A 15,650-nucleotide genomic window follows, 5' to 3' on the forward strand; every position below is an offset into this window, starting at 1 on the left:
AGACAGCATGAGCAGNGCTAATGAGCCTGCTGCTCTGACGTCATTCTAAAATTTTCTTTTTTAATGTTTTATTTATTTCTGAGAGAGAGAGAGAGAGAGAGAGAGAGAGACAGCGTGAGCAGAAGAGGGTCAGAGAGAGAGGGAGACACAGAATCTGAAACAGGCTCCAAGCTCTGAGCTGTGAGCACAGAGCCCGACGCGGGGCTTGAACCCAAGAACCGTGAGACCATGACCTGGGCCGAAGTCAGACGCTTAACTGACAGAACCACCCAGGGGCCCCTTATCTGACATCATTCTAGACATGAGTTTGGAAAAAAAAGTCGGTAACTCTATCCCCTTCTGCACCGTGAAGCAGAGAGGCTACTCTTCATTGTCAGATATCCAAAGTAAGCGCCAAACATGACCCAGGAGTGCGGGCATTTTGCAGCGCTCTGCCCTCGCCTTAGCCCATCCTACAACCTCGTCGTGACCATAATCGTTAACAGTTTCTTCCAGACCTCCCGAAGATTGTACGAGCTGGCCTGAGTCCTGATCCATTATNAAAGAGTGACACAGAATCCAAAGCAGGCTCCAGGCTCTGAGTCAACACAGAGCCTGGTATGGGGCTCAAACCCACGGACCGCAAGATCATGAGCTGAGCTGAAGTCAGACGTGTAACTGATTGCACCATCCAGGTGTCCTGGATGAGCATTTTAAATGTTAGAATGCTATTACCCAAATAGCTATAGTCCTCAACTGCTTTGCACTTTCAAGGTCAATCTCTTTGTTTCAGGGTTGATTTCACACGAAGTCTGGAACTGAACACTATGTTACAGCATCAGAACAAAGATGCTCCAAGGATGCTCACAGTTCCTTCCTATGATTCGCACAGCTGGTGCGTACTGAACCTTCTCTGCACTCTTCATGGGCTCCCTTATTTCATCCTCAAATCGCTGACCCTTTGAGGCAGGTACTCCCAGAACACCAATGCCAGACCGAAGTCCTGACCGAGCCTGGAAGGTAACTAAGCGGCCCTCGCCGGGTTCCAGGCCAGTGTCGGCCGCACTCCCTCGGTGGCTGTTCAGATTCTGGGTAAGCCAAGGACCCACAGGATCTACACCCACCTCCTTGGATGGAGGCTTCCTCAAAGGCACATTCATAGTTGACTACTATGAGTCCATTAGGAAATTTCCCACACAGAAAAGCCAATACGTGGGTGACGCTATAGTGGGTCAAAGTACCCATTCAGGGCTTTGTCTGGAAGCTGGTGAAAGACTCCTTACGAGCTGCCGCAGAAGAGACAGAAATCTGGGAAGGCGCCGCAGAAGAGACAGAAATCTGGGAAGGCGTCCTCATCAGCACTGTTAAAAACAGAAGGAACCTAGGCAAACTTTGCTTTGGTGCCACGGGCCTGTGCATTTCACTCTATGCCCTGGGCCATCTCCTTGACTGGGGACAGGAAGACACTGACCCCGGGTGCCTTCTGAGGCGGAGCTCTCTTACAGGTCTCTAGGGCTGTCATGATAGATGCTGACTTTAACAACAGCCCCAGGCCTCAGGTCTTGAGGAGCGTGACTGCGACTGCCGTCCGCCTGGTGTTTTTTCCTTGACACTTTTTACAGAGGGGAAAAAATGTGTGACTTTTCCTGATGAGCAAACAGCCAAAGGTGTTTGGAAAGGTCTATCATTTTTCTGGTGACAAGACACCCTAAACTAAATTCATTAGCAGCTCTCCTGTTTGGAATTTCAAAATATTCTCTGACCTACATAAATTCCTTGTTACGCCCTCTACTAATTTAAGAAGATTAGCCGCCGAACGCTGGGGCTCCAGATCAAAGCTGTATAACGCACGGTATAACGCACAGGGGCTTGGAGACCATCCCACGCTGGAAGACATCGACACCCATGCTCTGGCCCCTGCTTCTCTTCCTAAGATCTTTCTTCATGTCTAGAGTTGTGCGAAAAGTGGATAGTAGATACCGCTTTCTAGACACAAGACTAGTCCCTAGTTCTGCATGTATCTGTCATGTATTTGTGTTTCTATATTTTCCTGTCTTTTGGAAAGATACTAAAGGAATACCAGGACAGAAGTTTGGCTCTGTTTTATGAGCAACTAACTGTAATGAGTTACAAGGGCAAATGCTGAGCTGGTGACCACCAACTCAAATAAATCAGTTCCCTTCTCTGCTTCTCAGTTTTCCTCCCCGAAAGAAACAGGACACCCATTGGTTCGTCCGGTGGACAAATATTTATTGAGCTTTGTGTGTGCTTTGTGCAGGATGCTAGAGCTACAGTGGTAAACAAAAATATATAAGGTTCCTGCTCTTATGGAATTTAGGTATCAGTGGATATTAAAACCTTGCAAGGACAAACACTGTACCAGTCAAAAGCAATATACGTATTTGCTTATGGAAATATTCTTTTTTCCCCGTCTCTAAAACCAATGCTCCTGCATGTCTACACTATGCACTGGCCCTTAAAGCTTGATGACACTTCTAACAGCAATGAACTGTCACCTCCTCAAGGACAAACACACAGCTTTAGAATTTGCATGTTCCTAATGCTCAGGATGGTGCGGTGGCTGCCTCTGAGCCCTGAACATGGCCTTAGGCCATTCCCTAGACTTTTTCCTTTCCTAAATGGTCTTTCAGCCGAGCCAGGCCTTTGTAGGTGTTGACTATATGATCACTATGATAATAAAACTGGTGGTTTCCTACCACAACTAATGATGGGTGAATCTGCAAAGATACCGTTGTTAATATTAATGATGTGAACAATTCAGTCCTGAGTGTGTAGACATTCGGGACACTGCATTTCGTGTTCATTAAACCTCAACTGGGGACTAATGATTTCCCTCCCTAGTTTACACCCATGATTAGCCCCTGAAATCTGAATTAGGCCATTTTGGTTGATTTCCTTTGGCGTAGGCTTAGATTTAGCTCACTGATTATGAAAGAAGCCATCCTGTCTTCACTCTTGTTTTCGATTATGGTAATTTCTGGCCCTTCTCTTGGCTCTGAACTCACACAAATGCTCCATGCCCTTGAATAACTGCAAGTTTACTATTTAGGAAGCCTGGGGATTGTCATGAATAACCGACAGCCATCCTCATTGCAGACTGAGATCTACTAATTAATATCAGGTCCAGGCAAAGGCGCCCCCGTGGGAGGGCCCCAGCGCTGACTGGGCACCAGAGTGTAGTCAGCTCTGGTGAGTCAAGCCCTGGGCACTGTACGGGAGTGTGTGAAGTGTCATTAAAGGAAGCCTCAGCTCTTGCCAGCAGTCTTTCTTCCTTTCACCATGACCTATGTCCCCAACCCGCCTCCACTCAAAGGGGCAGAACAGAGGACTGGATAAAGACAAGCAAAACCTCAGGCTGACCATTCCAGGAGTGGCTTGAGAGACACAGAAGAGAAAGAGAGGGAGGTGTGGTGGGCACGCTTCCCGCTTCTCCTATCCAGTCTTTCAACTGCTTTCTGAGGACTAGGTCCCTTCCCTTTCAACAGTATTCCTTTAAATTAAACTTTGAGGACAAAGGGTATTGAACACCTTAAGAAGTAGGATGCCCTAAATTTAGAGTCTCAATTCTGAACTCTCGAATCTTGAAAGCCACTCATTTGACTACTCGTATTTACTAAACAGATGGTCATTGAATAGCTACCATGTGCAAAGCACTGGGAATACAATGTAAGCGCTTTGGGTCTCCATCTTGGAGGAGCTTATAATCTCGAGTGAAGGTAAGAGATTATCATAATCATGTTTTGGAAGGTCCATGCCACATGGCCTGTAATGTGTTATGGGAACACAGAGGAGGCCACTTACGTTGCAGCTAAGACCTGAGGGACATAGAAGTAAGCAATGAGGATAGGACATGGATATTCCATTTACCTTTCTATCACTGTGATTTGTAACTTTGGGGGGGTATCAGAAAAAACACAGGTGGATTTGAAGGTGGGCTGAGTGTATTCCCTGAGTATGACCTACCAAAGGCTGGCTCAGAGTGGTCCTCGAGGCTCAGAGAAAACCAAGGTTAATGTCAGGTAGGAGCAGATTGCTATGTATACCACAGAACCCCTGACTTTGGGATCAGAATTCAAGACACATTAAAGGTATTTTCTGGTTTCCTTTCCTTGAGTCAGCAAATTAGAGGCCAGAGGAGAAAAAAAGGAAGAGTTACTAGCTCTGAAAACATGAGTGCTAAAGATTTCATGTTTGGTTACTAGTTTTAAAAAATAGTGCAATCTCGTCTATATAACACAATTACTTATAATCGCGCTTGCTTAAAACAAATTGGAGTGATGTCTTCTAGGAAGATGCAAGAGTGTCATTGCAGAGAAACTACGGATTTGTTGTGGCAGGTTGGGGGTTGAGGGGACATTGGAAACGGCAGATGTGGCACTGATCTTTGGCCCTTGATTGAGATTTGAGGAGGGGGGTGGCTCCAGGTCTGGTCGAAGAGGATGGACAAGACATTACAAGTCAATGGAAAGCGCAAGATGCCCTTGGCCACGTGCGGGAACAGAACGGAGGACCAAGCTGGGTGGCCCACACATGGACAAGGACACTGAGGGCACGCTGGGCAGGACGAATGGCTCTGAAGTGCCCCTAACCTCCTATGCCTTCAAGTACAATCACACGACTCTGTTTTATATCCTAGCTTTGCGACTATAGCATTTATTTCGGCTCTTATGAAAATAACATCACGAAGTAAAGGAAACAGAATTTAGGGACTTTGACAGGATTGTTCTCTTTTTAAACTGCTTTCTCATTCTATTAGCATCTAGAATGCAGGAAAATCAAATTAAAATAGTAATTTTTTAAAAAAAATTCTACAGAAATGTGCAACCATACATAAGAGTGGAGAACAAAATACAACGTACCCTTTTATAGGCCACCTGATTTGTCTCTATAACCTCCCCCACCACCTAAACACAATTTTTGTTTGGCTTTATTGCAATAGTTGAAAGCAAATTCTAGGCATCATTTCATTTTATCCCTAAATATTTCAGGAGGTAGACCTATCAAAGAATAACTTCTTCAAAAACATAACCACAGGGGTGGCTCCCTGGGTGGCTCAGTCGGTTAAGCATCCGGCTTCAGCTCAGGTCATGATCTCATGGTTTGTGGGTTCGAGCCCCATGTTGGGCTCTGTGCTGACAGCTGAGAGCCTGAAGCCTGCTTCAGATTCTGTGTCTCTCTTTCTCTCTACTCCTCTTTCTCGCACTCTGTCTCTCTATCAAAAATAAACATTAAAAAAACCACGTAACCATAATGCCATTATCATGTGAGGTAATACCCAGAACATATCAAATTATTCCTAAGTAGCTCCAACAATATTTTTATTGTTGTCTCCTTCAAACCGGGATCCAAATAAGATCTACACATCATGTTTGACTGAAAGAACTCTTAAGTCTCTTTTACTCTGTAATCTACTCCCCTCCCTGTTTTCATGCCATTTACTTGAGGAAGGGGAGAAATGAGTCACTGTCCTGTGTAATGTCCTACCTTCTGGACTTGGCTGACGGTTTCCTCCTCATGTCGTCCAGGCTGGATTAGATTCACAGATGCTGTGTACTTTCTGACGTGTTCCATCACGAGGTACGTGGTGTCTGACTGTCCCACGTTTAGAGATGCAAAGAATGATCCGCGGGTTCAGGCGTTATCAGCATGGCCCATCCAAAGTTCCCTGTCAACCTTTCACCTAATACTTATGGACGGTGGCTGCCTGAATTCTTCAGTTCATCATGTGCTCCAGCGTGGTCGTTTTCTAGCCGTACCATTCCGTCTTTATTAGCTGGAATTCTTCTATAACGAACTTCTTGTTATCTCTTTGGTTGCTCTGAAATACAGTTCATACCGAAAAAGGCAAGATGAGTGGTTATTTCCCTTGATCCACTCTTAACTCAATTTAGCCCTTTGTAGACATTGTTTCCGAAGGCTCAAATTGTCCCCCTCCTTGGCCAGTGAGGTCTCCCCTAGTCGGCTTCTGTGTTGTTCTGACCTGACCCCAGCAGGACTCGATACCTCCCTTGCTTTTGAGAACAAGTGTCTTCAACTTCTTTCTGATGAATTAACCAGACTTGGAAAATCCTTATGCACCCACCCCCACTACCGTTTGCTTGCCTGTCCACAATAAGGAATGTGCCCTAGTTGTATTGGTCAGGAAGGCTTTCCGCTCTAAGGGAGCATAATGAACAGCGAGAGTTTGCAATTTTTTTCATAGAACATGATGTCTGGAGCAGGCAGCTGTTAGCATTTGTTCAGCAGCTCCTGAGGTCCAGAGCCAGCATTGCTGTGATTCTCTTGGCCTCTCCTTCCTGGTGGCAAGATGGCGGCTCCTGTTCTGGGCATCATGCCCAGCTGGGGCAGGAAGAAAGGGGAAGACCAGAGCCAGCTGCAGCTGTCCCTCTGTATCAGAGAAGCAAAAGCTTTCCCCAAACCGCCACCCCACCCCACTCCCACCCAGCTGAATTTGACTACGATCTCATTGGCCAGATGGGATTGGATGGACACCCTACTTGCAAGGGAGGCCAGGAAAGCGAGCCCTTAGTTTTGTCGGGTTCCATGGTCCAAGCAAGGGAGTTGGGGGGCTGGGAGTGAAGACAGGGCTATGAGATCCGGGGGGCGGTCTTGAGTCCTGAATCAACATTCCTAATCCTGGTTTTTGTTTTTAATCCTTATGAAATGTCTAATATTCCTTGGTTTTGAAGTAGGTGGGACAACTGAAAATAACTGTAAGCTGGAAATGAGTGGGGCTTTATTGAGAAGATTGCCCTCTGGAAAGAGTACCAGCTGTCTGGACAGCCATGTCCTGGTGGCTCGGCTCAGCCCTGTTCAGTTATGAGATGCCAACTCCCATTGCAGGGTCTGCGCTCCAAGGGTCCCTCCTCTTCCCTTCTGCAAGGAGACAGAGCAGTCTTACTTTCATCAAGACAGACACCTCATTTGAGCGGCAGTGACCCATATGATGCCAGAATACCTCGTGGCTACAGTTTCACAGAGGCCACTCAACCTTCACCCTGTTAAGCAAAGAGCAGAGCTAACAGCAGCCAGCACTCGACTGACACCAAAACCCTGAGTGTATTCTGCATGGACTGACACACAGCCACTGCCTGGAGCCTCCCTGTCCTGTGGCCGGGCCACCCTGGCTCCTCTCTGAGGAACCCATCCCGCCTGCCCATGACCTCCTTACAATCCAGCAACTGAAGGCTGAGGCCTAGTCTAGCAGGGACCCTAAGACCCTACTCCCATCAGCACTAGGCCATCCATTCTCTGTCCATACTTTTATGGGTGTTTATTTTTTTTTACTGGGACACTGGGTGGCTCAGCAGTTAAGCGTCCGGCTCTTGGTGTCGACTCAGGTCCCCGTCACATGGTTTGTGAGATGGAGCCCCTCAACGGGTTCTGTGCTGATAGTGTGGAGACTGCTTGGGATTCTCTCTTTCTCTCCCTTTGCCCCTCCCCCATCACATGATCTTTCTCTCTCTCTCTCTCTCTCTCAAATAAAGCCTGTTTCACAAACTAAAAATATAAAAAATATTTTTACTATCTTCCATGAGAAAGAACATTGTTACTATTCCTACTGGTCATTTTTCTGGACTGACCATGGCTGAAGGGCAAATGGGTAGTTAGTGATAACTAACTCAAGGACTGGAAGTACATAATTCCATCACTGACAATCCTGATTTCAAGGCTAATAAGTCTTGTGTTAGAAAATCTGAGTTGTTCTGATACTAGTTTTATTTTGTCTTTACCATTCATGCTGCAAGCAAACGAAGCCAGACACGAAAGAAGACACTCTATATGAGTCCATTTTAAGGGAAGTTGAAGAAGAGACAACACTATCTGAGGTCATGAGTGGTTACCCCTGGGGGGAAACCCCGACAGGGAAAGGGCACAAGGACCTCTGGGATGCTGGTTTTGTTCTTTTTCAATATCTAGGTGTTGAAACTGCTAGTCACTAACCCAATATCCATCGTCCTTTCTCCTTTCTGTCAGAACCTGATTTCCTTGTGGGAACGCGGGTGGCACGTGAGGAGCTGAAAAACCACACTTCCCAGCCTCCTTTGGAACTAGGGCTGGTCATATGACACACTTATGGCCAATGAGATGCATGTGAAAATCCACGGGACTTCCAAGGAATCTCCTTTGGGCAGACAGGCTCTGTGCGCCCCACCCAGAACTCCTCCCAGCACGCACCTCAGCCTTGCTCATCCCAAATGTCCATTCACACACTCTTCCGTACCCGCCCCCCCCGTCACTGGTTCTGTGGTTTGGTTCACTTACTCAACAAATACTTACTGAGCACTCACAGCAAGTTGGGCATGTGCTGATCAGGTGTTACAGATTCAGATGTCCCACAGCCAGGCCTGTAATTAGAGATGTAGGCCTGGGGTGCAGGACAAGGGCAGGTGAAGGAGGACCAAGGCCCTGGCTAACCATGAGGGTGGGGAGAGCCGCCGCTCAGCTCTAGCAGGTGGCTTGACATGTGAGAAATCCAAATCTCGAGTTGCGAGATCTTCTCATTTTTCAAGAGGGGTCAGAAATCTTGGTTTTATTTTTGAAAATTAACTCTGCCACGAGGCTGGACTTCTAGCTATGGCAGAGCAGAATTGGACAAAGCTGTCATATTAGTTTTCTATTGCCATGTAACACATTTTCACAAACTTAGCAGCTCGAGCAACACGTATTTGTTAACTCACCATTCTCGTAGCTCAGAAGTCCAGGCAGCCTCAACAGGGCTCTCTGGCTCAGTGTATTACACAGCTCAAATCAAGGCATTCGCTGGACCAGGCTCCTAACTAGAGGCTTTGGAAAAGAGTCCACGTCCAAGCTCATTGAGGCCAAAGTCATCACATTTGCCCAATGAACATAAACAAGGAAATCAAATCCAGCGGCATGAGACAATGACCAGGTAGAATTTACCTTAGGATGCAAAGTTGTTTTGGCATCTGAAAATTAATATAACGTGTTATATTAATATAATAGACAAAACCGACATGGTCACATCAACACATGCAGAAAAGCATTTGACAAAATTCAACACCCATTCACGATGAACCTCTTTGCAAACTCTGAATGTAAGGGAATTTCTTCAAACAGATCAAAAAGCACCTAAGAAAAACCTATAGCAAATATCATACTTAGTAGTAGAAGACTAAAAATGTTTTTGAGAACAAAGCAAGAATCTCTACTCTCACCACCTCTTTTTTAAAAAAAATACAAAAAAATATTTGTATTTAATCTCTACACCCAACACGGGGCTCAAACTTACAAACCTGGGATCAAGAGCCGCAGGCTCCACCGACTGAGCCAGTCAGGTGCCCCAAGGAACTAACCACTTGTATTTGCAGATGACATGATCCTGTATCTGAAAAATACTGGTGAATCCGAAAACACCACTCAGAACTAATAAATGAGAATGCCACAGGATATAAAAATCAGTATTTCTATATATTGATAATGAACAAGCTATAAAGAAAATAATACAATTCATAATAGCGCTAAGAATGAAAATACTTAGAAATAAAGGTAACAAAAGATGCGTAAACTACAAAACACTGCTGACAGAAATTTTAAAAGATCTAAATAAATGGGGAGATATACCATGTTCATGAATTAAGATTCATTACTGCTAAGGTGGCAATTCTCCCAAAATTGATCCATATATATAACTCAACTCCAATAAAAATCCCATCCTCAAAAAAAAATTCTTTTGGTAGAAATTGACAAGATGATCCTAACGCTTACATGGAAATGCAATGTACCTCAAATAGCAAAAACAATTTGGAAAAGAACAATATAGTTGGAGTCCTTAGTCTGCCCCATTTTCAAAACTTACTATAACATAGGGGCGCCTAGGTGGCTCAGTCGTTTAAGCATCTAACTCTTGATTTTGGCTCAGGTCATGATCTCATGGGATTTGTAAGCTTGAGCACCACGTCGGACTCTGAACTAGCAGAACAGAGCCTGCTTGAGATTCTCTTTCTCTCTCTAAATAAATAAACAAACTTAAAAAAAAAAAACCCAATAGTCAATATATTACTATGTCACAGTAATGTAAAGACAGACACGTAGACCAATGGAAATGAATAGGAAGTCCAGAAAATGCTTATATTTATGGTAAATTGATTTTCAATGAAGGTGTCAAGGCAATTCAATTGGAAAATGATACTCTGACAAATGGTTCAGGGGTAACTGACTACCCATATGCAAAAAATCCCAAAAACAAATTAATTGATTAAAATACATAGATCCTTACTTTACATCATGTATAAAAATAAGTCAAATTGGATAATAGACTAACATGTCAAACTAAAGCTATAAACTTGAAAACACAGCAAACGTCTTTGACTTTGGCTTAGGCAAAAATTTCTTAGATATACCCAAAAACAAGATTCATGAAAGAAAAATTTGATAAATTGGAATTCATCAAAATGCAAAACTGTGGCACATCTAAGTATCATTAAAAATATGAAAAGACAAGCCACAGCCTGGGAGGAAATATTTGCAAGTCGCATATCTAATCAGAGAGTTGTATCTGAAATGTAAAAAAAAAATCCTATAACTCATGAAGACAACCCAATTAAAAATGGGCAAAAAATTTGAATAGATCTTTCACTAACAAAGATATATGGGGGCATCTGGGTGGCTCAGTGGGTTGAGACTTCGGCTCAGGGCATGATCTCACGGTTCGTGGGTCCCAGCCCTGCATTGGGCTCTGTGCTGACAGCTCAGAGCCTGGAGCCTGCTTCAGATTCTGTGTCTCCCTCTCTCTCTGACCCTCCTTGGCTCGTGCTCTGTCTCTCTCTCTCTCAAAAGTAAATAAACAGGAAAAATTAAAAAAAAGAATATATATGAATGGCTGAAAAGTGCACAAAAAGATGATCAACATCATTAGTTACCAGAGAAATGCAAATTAAAATCAGAGTGAGATACTTCTGCACTTTCATTATAATAGTAATAACCTAAAAGTTAAATAATGCCAAGTGTCGCCAAAGATGTGGAGAAACTAGAACCCTCATATATTCCTGATGAGAATATAAAATAGTAAGTCACTTTAGAAAATAATTTGTCAGTTCTTGAAAGTGTTAAAGAGTTATGACATGACCCAACAATTTCACCCAGCAATACACCCAAGAGAAATGAAAACATCTCCCCATGTAGGGTTTATATAATTATGCATAGCAGCATTATCCACAATAGCAAAAATTTGGAAATATAGTTTATCTATATTTATCTATAGTTTATGACGGAATAGTATTCAGCAATAAAAAGGAATGAACTGACACAATTACATGAACTACAACATGGATAAACCTTATGCTAAGCGAAAGGAGCAGACACCAAAGGCTACACATTGTATTATTCCATTTATATAACATTTCTAGAAAGGCAAATCTACAGACATAGAAGACAAATTACTGGTTACTGAGGACTCAGAAATTGGAGTGTGACTGACTATATATGCAAATGAGAAGACTTTGGGGGAGAGATGGGAATATTTGAGAAGTGGGTTAAGGTGATGGCTGCATAATTTTATAAATTTACTAAAAATCATTGAATTTACCGTGTAGTCTGAGTGAACTTTATGATGTGCAAATTAGACCTCAATAAAGTGGTCAACATAAAAATTAAGTCTCCCGAGTTTAAATGTTCACAACTGATTCAAATTATTTGGGGGAGGGGGGCAGCTATGCTGTCAGCACAGAGCCTGATGGTGAGGCTTGATCCCATAGTGAGATCATTATCTGAGCTGAAGTCAAGAGTTGGACACTTTTTTTTTTAATAGTTTATTGTCAAGTTGGTTTCCATATAACACCCAGTGCTCATCCCCACAAGTGCCCTCCTCCATGCCCATCACCCTCTCCCCCTCCCCCCACCCCATCTGCACTCAGTTTGTTCTCGGCATTCAAGAGTCTCTCATGGTTTGCCTCCCTCCCAAGAGTTGGCCACTTAACTGATTGAGCCACCCAAGTGCCTCACACATTAATTCAAATTCTTAAAAGACCTTTGTANTTGAAGTCAAGAGTTGGACACTTTTTTTTTTTAATAGTTTATTGTCAAGTTGGTTTCCATATAACACCCAGTGCTCATCCCCACAAGTGCCCTCCTCCATGCCCATCACCCTCTCCCCCTCCCCCCACCCCATCTGCACTCAGTTTGTTCTCGGCATTCAAGAGTCTCTCATGGTTTGCCTCCCTCCCAAGAGTTGGCCACTTAACTGATTGAGCCACCCAAGTGCCTCACACATTAATTCAAATTCTTAAAAGACCTTTGTAAGAAAATATATCCCACGTCTGTGGCGTGAGCCCTTGGATCACCCACTTGAAATGTCCCACTTGGGCCAAGTGGCAGGAATAGAAATTTGAATGAAATAAAATCCTTGCCTCCTAGGAGCTAAAGATTCAACAACGGAAAATAGAAAAGTAAACAATTACAACACCCAATGATACATGCCGTAGGTGGAATTTGCAAAGAGGTATGGGCCCCGAGAATCCGTGGCTCTGAATGGGCGGGGGCAGGGCCACCACAGAGGAGGCTGGACAGTGCTGTTAGGTTTTGAAGCATAAGAAGGAATTCACGAGATTCCAAGTGTGGAAAGTGGAGAAAAGGGGTGAATGACATTTGCATGCAGCAGGAACGGCAAAGTCTTGGAGGTGTGCAGAAGCAGTTCCCTTTGCAAACTGGGGAGGATGGAGATGTGGCATACATGGAGAATGGGCACAGCAGGAGAGGAAGGGGAGCCCCATCACGAAGGGTTTGGCAAGCCACGTTAAAGTTTTTGGACACGGGAGGAAGAAGGGACTTCCTCGCTGGAGGAACACGGGCACGTTTCTTTTGGCCACATTTCTTCTGGCCTAACTTAAATTTCGTATAGCTTGGCAACATCCTATTGCACTCATTTAAAAATATTCATTAATATACCGCTTACTGTGTACCAGGCGCGGTTTTAATACTTCAAATAAACTCCAGTGTTTCTCAAACTCCAACTTGCATCGGAATCCCCTGCAAGTCTTCCTGAAGACACAGAAACCACAGTTTTTGATTTGGTACATCTGGAGTGGAGCCTGAGAATTTGCATTTTGATTCAGTTCCCGGTACAAGCTGATACTGCTGGTCCAGGGAACACAATTTGAGAACCACTGCTTCATACCAATTTTGTAAGAAAGGTATCGTTATCGCTACCCATCCCCACATTGCAGAGGAGAGCAATCAGAAGGTTAAGCAAGCTGCCCGAAGCAGCTTATAGTATTAAGTGGTGGGGCTGGCATTCAATGCCAGGCCATGACTGCCATGTCTCCTGGTTCACAGGATGCAAACAAGCAGAGTCAAGGGCTGCATTTTCAATCTCTGTTTGCAACTATCAGAAATATGTTATACACACCCTGCACATTGGCCTTAACTGTCATCGGAGATAAAGGAGTTAAACATGCCAAGCAATGCCAAGGGAGCGGTGAGGGAAAGTATTTGAGGAACACTGTAGGCCATTCCAATGAAGTATTACTTTGGTCCCTACAGGGATGAAGCCAGGATGTAGAAAGGCACAAATATCAATGTTCAAAATGACTAAATATGGGAAGGAAAATCTTTAAATATCATATCACAACTCAAAATTGAACTGTGCATGGGTATTCAATATCTGCTGTTTTAAGTGTATCTGTTTTAAATTTTTTACAAATTACAAAAACGAAACAATATCTAGAGAAGATAATGTGCTGCGTTTGCAGGGGGGCAGCGGGGAATGTCCCCCGATGAAAATGGCAATCCTTTCGTGACTCTGCTTGCTTTTCGCATCTTGATCTAATTTATAGCATCTCCCTGGTTGCCTTCCAGTAAACAACTTCTTCCTTAAATTGGTGGCATTATGTTATGTGTGAGATCTGAATCACAAAGACTGTAATCCAAACCTGCCTGCTCCATCTTGTCGTTTTTGTAGAGTGCTGTATATCTAATTAAAGCTTCTTACGGGTCCATAAAAAGACCTAACATTGAAAAAGCAGACTGTGTTGGAGTAAGCCCCGGGGGGCAGAGTGGAGCAGGGGCTTCTTCATTAACAATCCGCATATTTCCCTTAAATTCAAAGTTAAGTAATCATGTGTTAATTTGTGTTTGTATATTTTTAACTATTGCCTAAGCATAATCAGATCACATTACCACATTTACGGCGTGGAACCAAAAATGGGTCATGTTCTAGCCAGCAGCTCTCCGGGTTCCCAAGAAACATGGGGGATGAATAAATGATTTGCCACGTGGCCAGCACTGACTGCATCCTTGACTTTATTCAAATCAGTGTATTATTCTGTTCTTTTCTATTTACTGTTTTGCTATTCTTATTTCCTTGTTATACTTGTAGGTTTATTCGAAACTTGAGTTACACAGCAACAACATAAATACTGTGGCAGAGGCCATCACCACTGGAATTCCCTTGGGAAACCATTAGTGTTCGNCTGAGGGGAAAAGTGCATGGTTTTTCAACTTTCCAGTAACAAAGGACCCAATTTCACAAATCAAGTGAGTATCTATTGCTTAACATACAGTTAGAGTGACAATGTCAGAGTCAAAGTAAGACTTTTCTTTTATGTTCTTTCTAAATCAATGATCCCACAGTTGGGGCTTTCACCCGGCCTCGAGGAGCAGAGGCCCAGCCTGAGGCCTAGGGCCCGAGGCTTTCGCCAGCCAATGGTCCATTATCCCACACTAGAGCATTAGAGTAAATGAGAGTCCTCCTTTAACAGAAAACCTTATGTTATTACCCTGAGCATTTGCACCCCAGCAATCCTCTGACTTCTCAATCATCTTCAGATATGCAAAAGCGATGCTGTAGAGTCTGAAAATAAAAATAAAAAACAAAAAACCATCTCTGACATTTGCAGGACAAGAAGACACTTGCTGAAGCCATCTAGAGTTCTCTTCTGCATTCAGTCAATTCAGTCAAATTTGGAGCATCAAAGCAGCTTTTAAATATGTATTCATTCATTCATTCATGTGTTCCTCACTGGATGTCTTTTTTGGGAAAGGTGGAAAGGAGAAACAGAAAGTGAGAAGCAGGTTGGAGAAACCTGGCATCTGGCCTGTTGGCTCTCTTTAGGAACCTCAGGGACGAGCTTGCAAGGGTGCGCGTCAGGAGACCCTCCCCCCAGCACCCTCTCCAGCCTTGGCCAAGTTCCCTTCGTGAGCCACCTGGCTGGGTGACCATGCCTCTTAATCATCTAGTGCCATGGTTAATACCTGCTGATTAATCCCAGACTTCATGTGCCTTAATATATTCACGACCATTTTGCCTTTCCACGCGGTAGACAGTGGAGGCAGCGGATGGGGTCAGGACAGGGTCTCCGGTTCACCTTAAGCCAACGCTGCACTCTGATGGTGGCCTTCTCTACTTATGTTTAAACAGCCATAAAATCAACAAAATTCCTTCAAATTGGGTTCCCAGAAAAAAAACTAGACAAAAAAGTATGCATATGGGTAGATATACATATGATATATATTTAATTTTTTCTCTCTGCTTGCTTAAACTTGGGAGGGAGATGCGGTGAACCTTCAAAGGGGTAAAGTACGTGCCGCTCTCGGCCCCCCCACCCCCCGCCTAAGGACGCAGTCAGGTGCGCACGCAGTCCCTTCCCTCCGATTTCCCCGACAGCTCGCGCTACTTTTCTGGGCCATTGTCC

At 44.0% G+C, this 15,650-nt stretch overlaps 1 long non-coding RNA gene across 5 annotated transcripts; it reads right to left on the reverse strand.

Moving 5' to 3' along the window:
• Nucleotides 1–4,667: 4,667 nt before the first annotated feature.
• On the reverse strand, nucleotides 4,668–15,401 carry LOC144223685 (uncharacterized). Of its 5 annotated transcripts, XR_013332780.1 has the most exons (7): nucleotides 15,211–15,401; nucleotides 14,736–14,809; nucleotides 8,682–8,930; nucleotides 8,281–8,348; nucleotides 6,769–6,876; nucleotides 5,485–6,339; nucleotides 4,668–5,212 (listed from the first exon to the last, which is right to left on the reverse strand). It is a non-coding gene; the product is annotated as an uncharacterized LOC144223685 (long non-coding RNA). The 5 variants fall into 5 exon arrangements; XR_013332779.1 differs by lacking the exon at nucleotides 4,668–5,212 and having other exon boundaries at nucleotides 5,221–5,818; XR_013332778.1 differs by lacking the exon at nucleotides 4,668–5,212 and having other exon boundaries at nucleotides 5,221–6,339.
• Nucleotides 15,402–15,650: the final 249 nt, after the last annotated feature.

The sequence above is a fragment of the Crocuta crocuta genome, unplaced genomic scaffold (genome assembly GCF_008692635.1).
Source record: "Crocuta crocuta isolate KB4526 unplaced genomic scaffold, BGI_CrCroc_1.0 scaffold70, whole genome shotgun sequence".
Lineage (NCBI taxonomy): Eukaryota > Metazoa > Chordata > Mammalia > Carnivora > Hyaenidae > Crocuta > Crocuta crocuta.